Source organism: Otolemur garnettii, unplaced genomic scaffold, assembly GCF_000181295.1.
Source record: "Otolemur garnettii isolate 467f Iridium unplaced genomic scaffold, OtoGar3 scaffold00156, whole genome shotgun sequence".
Lineage (NCBI taxonomy): Eukaryota > Metazoa > Chordata > Mammalia > Primates > Galagidae > Otolemur > Otolemur garnettii.
Window position 1 is genome coordinate 944,766 of NW_003852551.1, and position 8,190 is coordinate 952,955.

The following is an 8,190-nucleotide window of genomic DNA, read 5'->3' on the forward strand; positions in this document are numbered from 1 at the left end:
CCACCTTAGGTGTATGTGGCTGGCGCCTTAGCCTCTCGAGCCACAGGCGCCAAGCCCTTTATCTCATTTTTAATCCTCACCGCAACTTTGCTGAACTAAGTACATTATCTTCATTTACAGAAGGAAAATGAGTCTCAAGAGGTTTCCAAAATTCCTTTCACCTGGCTATTATTATTATTATTATTAGAGTCTCACTTTGTCATCCTCAGTAGAGTGCCCTGGCATCATAGCTCACAACCTCAAACTCTTGAGTACAAGTGATCCTCTTGCCTCAGCCTCCCAAGTAGCTGGGACTACAGGCACCTCTGACAACACCCCGCTATTTTTAGAGATAGGGTCTTGCTCAGACTGTCCTTGAACTCCTGAGCTCAAGCAATACACCTGCCTCAGCCTCCCAGAGTGATAGGATTACAGGTGTGAGCGACCATGCCCAGCTTTGCAATTAGTAAGCAATGGAGTCAGGATTAGAACCTGAGACTGCCTCACCCCTGAGCCCCGCCCCCTCCCCCCACAGCCCAGTGTCATGTTGCCTGGAACTCAGGCCTCAGGGCCAGAGTGGGCTCCCAGTGTCCCCTCCCCACTGCAGCCTCTCCTGTAGCCAGGTCTGCATCCCTCCCCATCCCCGCTCATTCCCACCCCTCAAGGAGAAGCTCTTGAAGCCAAGGATTGTGTTTTACATCTTTGGCGAAGAAGTTGTGTGACAGAATTATTCTTCTCAATTTGTTAATATATACTATCCTGGAATTTCCTAGAAAAATACAGGAACTCTTTCTCAGTTCCTAGCCAGCTGGGGAGGAAGTGATCAGAGCTTTGAAAGCCTCCCACAGGCGCTCAGTGGCAAAGCAATAGGCAATAACCACCACTTTCCGGATATAATTCCAACACAGAATGAAGAAACTGGTCTCTACTCCTGTTACTAACCCGCTACGTGACTTTGAGCGCTCACCTCTGCATCCTGGGCCTCAGTGTCCCTGTTTCTAAATGGAGAGAGGTTGAGGTTCCTCGCTCTCAGATCTCTTCCCTCTTTCTACAGATACCGAGGAAGTCCCAGGTCCTGGATACGGCGGGAAACCGAGCAATCTGGGAAGAGGGAGTCCTTGATTCCTCGTGGGCGGAGTTCTTGACACTTGCACGTTGCCAGGTGTTTCCGCCTAGTGTAACATTCTGTGAGTATCTAAACCCCAATCCGGCCGCAAACCCTTCAATCTGGTTAACGTCATGCTCCTGAAAGACACCTACACAAATTGCCAGCAGCTCGCCTGGGCGTCTATTTGTAATGTCGTTCCTCTTTTGTCCCCTAAGAAGTCTGACCTGGAAGACTGGTCTGGTGGCTGAGCGCCCGGGGGTGCCAGAATCGGAGTCTCACAAAGGACCCAGACCCGGGAGAGGCGCGGGGACACCGCCGGGAGGCGCCGCCGCTTCAGTGTGCGGGACCCTGGCGCCCCCAGAGCGGCCCCCAGGCTCCGGGATCACCTGCGCGGGGCGGGGCGGGAGGCGGGATCCCCCAGGCGGGGGCGGGATCCCGGGGTGTGAGGCGCAGGGCTGCCGCAGCCGCAGCCGCCCAGGCGGGGAGCGCAGCGGGGCCGAGCGGGGCCGAGCGGGGTTCGCCGAGCGGAGTTCGCGGAGCAGGTAGGAGGCGCCGGGGTGCCGGGGTCTGCCGGAGCAAGGCGCGGCCCGACTCAGGGACGGCGGCCTCTGTCCACCTGCCGGCCCGCGCTGGACCAAGGAGAGCCCGGGTTTGGGGATGAGGTATCCCCGGCCTCTCCTGCACCTTTGTTGGAGCAAGCGCCTGATATTTGAGCACAAAGGTGGTGGTTTGGGGGTGGTGGGAGGGCGACTAACCGCCTTTAGTGGGGTTTGGAGATAAGGGGATGAGTACAGGTGCCCAGAGCGCAAACGAAGCTAAACAGAGCGCGGAGAAGCTGGCCCCTAGAGCCAGCCTGCATTTGGAGCCTGAAATTATCAGTAGGCAAGTCGTTTCTGTGTCCCAACCCCATACCGAAGCCTCTGGCAGCAGAGGAACCAAGGCTCTCTGAAAGAAAAGGGAGCTGATCGGACCGGGGGAAGAAGATTAGACTTTCACTCACTAGTAGGGACTCTGTTTGCCTCATCTGTGAAATGGGCGTCTTGATGTGTCATCTCTGTGCTGAGGCCCCTCTGGAAGATCTGCGATTCAACGAGATGAAAACCCACACCAGGGGGCGCCGCCCATAGATCAGTGGGTAGGGCGCCAGCCATGTACACTCAGGCTCGCGGGCTCGAACCTGGCCCAGCACAGCTTAAAACAACAATGATAACGGCAACAACAACAACAACAAAAATAGCCGGGCCTTGTGGCAGGCGCCTGTAGTCCCAGCTACTCGGGAGTCAGAGGCAGGAGACTCGCTTGAGCCCAGGAGTTGTAGGTTGCTGTGAGCCTTGATGGCACGGCCCTCTACCCAGGATAACAGCTTGAGGCTCAGTCTCAAAAAAAAAAAAAAAAAAAAAGGAGGAAAGAAAGAAAACCCACAGCAGGGTTTAGATCACCAAATTCAACAGGCGCTCCCAGCAGCTCTGGGGTCGCTCTTGGCTCATCAGACTCCCAGCTCTGAGGAATCTGGCAGAGTTCTCTGGGCATCCTAGAGGGAGGAGGAGATGGCTGTGTGGAATATGAGGGCTGGATTAGAGAGACCAAGGAAGCCCTTGAGTCTGGGAGGAAGATTCCAGAAAACTCCTGGAGGAGGTGGAATTTGAGTGGGTCTGGGAGAGGAAACGTAGTGGTTAGAGCACTGCTGTGGAATGAGTCACCGTGGGATTGGAATCCCTGCCATTGCCCTCATCCAGAGCTGTCTTTTTAGCCTTGGGCAAATCCAGTTTGGCCTGTGGTTCAGTTTGATGTGCTCCTTAGTGAAACAATTTCTCTGATAGATTATATCAGATAATCCATATAAAGTGCTTGGTACAGTTTCCATATAGACCAGGCAAATACTCAACAAATACTAGGTATTACTTTCTGCTAGACTGTGGCTCTTTGGGTACAGGAACCATGTCTATTTGGCTTACTGTTATATCCCCCGCCCCAGCATGGTGCCTTGCATGCAGTGTCTCAGTTTGTAGCTGTTGAATGAATGAATGTGAAGTACTAAGTTTGACATGTGGTGAAAAGAGTAGTGGATTTAGAGATGGCTCGGTACTGATGGATGGGTGTGGGGGTGGTCACCGTGGATGGTACAGAAGTGCAGAGTAAGCGATTCCAGGCAGTTAGTTCCTCTTGAGGGGTGTGTGTGTGTGTGTGTGTGTGTTGCGAAGTGATGAGCCTAGCCAGAGCACGGGTATAACATCTTAGAATCTTGACCCCAGAGCCACTTGAGTAGATGAAGGAGCTGGAACTCTAAGTGGGTCATACCTTTCTCATGTTCTCTAAATGTCCACCCAAAGTTACAGGGGTAAGGAGAGGGGATAGAGAGGCAGCCAACAGATGGCAAAGGGCTGTGAATGTCTGATGGGAGGGGAAGAAGAAAAGGGAAGGGGCTGCTGTGACCCCTCATGGGCTGGGGCATTCTTTACCTTGTCCCTGCTGGGCACTGTGCTGGGTAGTGGCGTGGTGAGCCAGGCACACAGTGGGAATCTGGTATAGTGGTTTCCCATCAACAACTTGTCACCTTCTACATCACTGCATGGACCCTGCCTCAGACTGGTGGCAAGCTGTGTCCTTGGGGTAGAACCACTCCAAGTACAGTTAGGGGTCTTCAGTTTTCTGACTTCCTGGCAAGCAGCTGTGTTGGGTTCCCACCTCCCTTGGGTTGACCGGGAATATATGAGAAGCAGGGAGACTCAGGGGGCACAGCTACAGGAGACAGGACGCGGGTACCCCCAAAGAGCCAAGTTCAAACTTTTCCTTTCCGTAGTACTTTCTGTAATTGCTCCTGATCATTTGCTACCTATCTGTGTTTTGCTTAAGCTTGGTGGGAACAGGGAGGAAGCCCACCCTGCTCCTCACTGTGTCCTGACTTAGCCCAGTCTCTGCTCATAGCAAAGCAGGTGCTCAAGGGATACAGTGGAATGCATAAGCCTAGGCTTAGGATGGGCCTCCTGGCTCTGAGAGAGGAGATTCTGACCAAACTGACCTTGAACTTCAGTTTTCATTGTCTAATCACCTCCAACTGCCAGCCCCTCTCACTGTGTTTGACATCTCTGCCCTCTTTCCCACCACCCTCAGTGCCTTTTCTCAGAGAAGGAGGGGTGTTCTTCTAGACATTTACATCCAAAGGAGAGGCCTGGACATGATGTCGCTGCTCCTGGAGCTCCGAGAGGGAGAAAGCAATGTCCCAGCTGGCTCCCCTCCTGTTGTTCCTGGGACACATCCACTGAATGGTAGAGCTATTGAGACCCTGAAACGTACTAGAGAGAGCACCCAGATCTGTGGTTTGGAAACCACAATCTAGACCTCTCCAGACACATTCAAGGTCATGTAGCACTAGGGGAAGATCTACGTCTCCTAATTCCAAATTCTTTTGACACTGTGATGGGTGGTGAAATTCCCTGGGACTTGTAAATGGAGCAACTTTTCTTTTTCTTTTTTTTTTTTTTAAGATTGAGTCTCAAGAGTGCCGTAGCGTCACTGCTCACAACAACCTCAAACTCTTGGGCTTGAGCCATTCTCTTGCCTCAGCCTCCCAAGTAGCTGGGACTATAGGCACCTGCCACAATGCCCGGCTATTTCTTTGTTGCAGTTATCATTGTTGTTTAGCTGGCTCAGGCTGGATTGGAATCCGCCAGCCTTGGTGTATGTGGCCAGTGTCCCACCCACTGAGCTACGGGCACTGCAACTTTTCTTTATTTTCCAATCTTCCAATAAAAAGGGAAGGAAAGGCTCGGTGCCTGTGGCTCAAGCAGCTAAGGCGCCAGCCACATACACCTGAGCTGGAGGGTTCGAATCCAACCCGGGCCCACCAAACAACAATGACAGCTGCAACCAAAAAGTAGCCGGGCGTTGTGGTGGCGCCTGTGGTTCCAGCTACTTGGGAGGCAGAGGCAGGAGAATTGCTTGAGCCCAGGAGTTGGAAGTTGCTGTGAGCTGTGATGTCATGGCACTCTACCCAGGGTGATAGCTTAAGGCTCTGTCTCCGGGTGGGGAGGGGAGAGGAGGAGGAAGGAAGGTTTTAAAAAAATGGATTTTAAGTTGCTCAATAAATCCTTTTAATTTCTAAAAAGCTCATGTATGATTTAAAAAAAAAGATTCAGAATTATAATACATTAACCCGAGTTTTTAAAAAGATATATGTTTGATATTGAAGAAAAATATCCGAAATAGAAACCTCCTTAAATTGGGCTAAACTATCGAGGGCCAGAAGCGCCTGTGTTAAGATATGCACTTTTCGTGCTGCCGTCTGAGAGCCTCTTAAGCCAGCACATAGCAGCGGCAGCGTGTTTATATTTCCTGGACAATCTCCAAGCCCTGTGCATATTTCCCTCATCAGTTTCCCCATCTCCATCTGTCCTGTCTCCATGTCGGTGGTGTTTCAGCCTTGGGAATCCCTCTTTCCTCAGGACCTGGTAGGATGATCCCTTGTCGCTTTGCTCTGATATGAATTCCAGATCAGAAGTATAAATCCCAAGTGGGCAGGAAGAGGCAAGATGACAGGAAAGGGACCTAGCCAAGGAAGGAGCTGGTCAGTGAGCCTCAGAGATCCCTGAGCAGGGCAGGGGTTGGGCTGGAACTGCCTGCGGTTTGAAATTCCCAGGGTAGGGGCTGAAGTTGGCCTAGGAAAGGGAGACAGGGAGTGCCAATCTCTAAGACAGAGAGGCCTGTTCTGCTCAGCGGGGCCTCCCGCCTGCACAGGACACACCTGAGCTGCAGGGGCCCTGGGTGGGTAGCACCTGCCATAGGAGGCCTCAGGGCTGTGGGCAGCCAGCATGCCCTGCTCTGGGGCGCTGGTTGTGAAGGGGAATTAGCCAGGAAGAGGGTTGACAAAGAGCAGGGGAAAAGTCTTGTCCTCTGCCTCAAGTCACATTGCTTCTCAGAGCCTCAGTTTCCTGATCTATGAACCAGAGATAATAATGGCCAAGTAGCCATACAATCACTTAATCAGAAACAATTTCTGGCCTGGCCCAGTGGCTCACCTGTAATCTTAGCACTGTGGGAAGATGAGGCAGGTGGGTTGCTTGAGCTCAAGAGTTCGAGACTAGCCTGAGCAAGAATGAGACCTGTCTCTATTGAACAGAAAAATTAGCCACCGGGAGGTATCTACTCAGTCTGTCACGCAACAAAAAGCAATTGTGTGACATTTTCCCTTACTCTGCCTGTGACCCTCCTGGAGGTTTCTTGAGGTTTCCTAAGGTTTCTGTCTGCAATTCCCAGAGGAAAGCAAATGGTTAACTCTAGCTGGCTGAGAGCTTCCTAGGCGCCAACCCATAGCTGAGTGCTGCACACCACACCACTGCCCACACCTCCTGCAGGTGTTTCAGCACCCCCAGGAGGGACCTGGCCAGGCGCATGGGTCAGTCCTGTAATCCTAGCACTCTAGGAGTCAGAGAAAGGAGATCCCTTGAGTTCAAGTGTTTGAGACCAGCCTGAGCAAGAGTGATATTGCCTCTACTAAATGTAGAAAAATTAGGTAGGTGTCATGACAGTTACCTGTAATCCCAGCTACTCAAGAGGCTGAAGCAGGAGGATTGCTTGAGCCCAGGAGTTTGAGGTTGCAGTGCGCTATGATGAGGCCATTGCGCTGTAGCCTGGAAACACCTTGTCTCAATTTTTAAAAAGAAAAGAAAGGAAGGAAAAGGACCAACAGAGAACCAGGGAAAGAGACCAGTTATCTGAAATCTTGACAGCTTTGGTAGTATTAGTAGTTCTCTCTGGAACTTGGTTTGTTTGTTTCCCTACCTTGCTAGTTTTTTATGGCAAATTTTCTAAGAACAAAACTCACTGTTCTTTCTCTGAAATTCTAGAGGCCCTACCTGCTCATTTTCTCCAGTCAGAGACCCTAAGGGTAACTTGTTTGCCCAGATAATAAAAGGTAATTCATATATCTTTTTAGAAGCAGCTCCAAGTTCCTACCTAATTCCCAGTAACATCATTGATCACAATAATAACAATAATAATTAACTTCTTTTTTTTTTGGAGTTTTTGGCCGAGGCTGGGTTTGAACCCACCACCTCCGGCACATGGGACCGGCACCCTACCCTTTTAAGCCACAGGTGCCGCCCCTAATAATGAACATTTCTGAGAGCCCTCTGTGTGCCAGGCCTTGTGCTAATTGCTGACAGCATTGTCTCAGGAATCCTATAAATAGGTGCTGTGATCATCTCCATTTTGCAGATGAAGAAATTGAGGCTTAGAAAGACAAAGTGAGCTGCCCAGGTGGTGGTGTCGGGATTTGCATCCAAGTCTGTTAGTTCATTGTCAGAGCCTTTACCCTTGAGGGCAAGGACCAGCCCTGTTCTTACTGTCTCCCGTCCCCCAGCACAATGTCTAGGCACAAATGGGCTTCCAATATGGAAGGAATGAATGTTTGATGGACCCCAAGGCCTGAACTCTAACCCCTCTCACTGTCCTGCCCTTTAGTCTGTGTCCAGTCCCTATGCTCTATCTTGAGAAAATCACTGTAGCCTGGGAATGTCTGGGGTAGCTCAAAGCTCTGCTGGAGTGAGGAATTGATCAAATGGGCAAGCGCTGGGCAAAGCACTCAGGCATTCCCTCCTCCATTAGTGCACCTCCAACTACCTGCACCCCAGGCTAGTGGATCTCACCAGAGGAGTCTACGCCCCTCATGCCCCTCCCCACAGCCTGCTTTTCCCTGGGAACTTACAGGTGAAGCTTGATGGTCATAGCTGGCAGAGTAGCAGCCAGAGGGGATAGCCCAGGATGTTGGTGTGGCTCTCGTCCTGGGCCTCATCTTTTTACCTCTCTGTATGCTTTTGACCCTCCCCCAGGGCACGTTACCAGATAGATAGTTGGTACTGCAGGGGGAACTTGAACTCACCTGCCAAAATAGACACCTGAGAAGTGCAACTACTATAAAAGAAAGATAACAGGCTCAGCACTTGTGGCTCAAGTGGCTAAGGCGCCAGCCACATACACCAGGTGGTGGGTTCAAATCCAGCCCAGGCCTGCTAAACAATAATGATGGCTGCAACCAAAAAAAAAAAAATAGCCAGGTGTTGTGGCAGGTGCCTGTGGTCCCAGCTACTTGGGAGGCTGAGGCAGGA

General features: G+C 51.3%; 1 protein-coding gene and 1 pseudogene across 1 annotated transcript in view; one reads left to right on the forward strand and one right to left on the reverse strand.

The window, feature by feature from the left end:
- Positions 1 to 1,362: 1,362 nt before the first annotated feature.
- Positions 1,363 to 8,190, reverse strand: part of LOC100958759 — a 31,458-nt pseudogene continuing 24,630 nt past the window's right edge.
- NCMAP (non-compact myelin associated protein) overlaps positions 1,549 to 8,190 on the forward strand; it is a 43,142-nt gene continuing 36,500 nt past the window's right edge. Inside the window, exon 1 of the mRNA XM_003799767.3 lies at positions 1,549 to 1,629. The gene's annotated coding sequence lies outside the window, so the exon portion shown is untranslated. The remainder of the gene's footprint in view (positions 1,630 to 8,190) is intronic.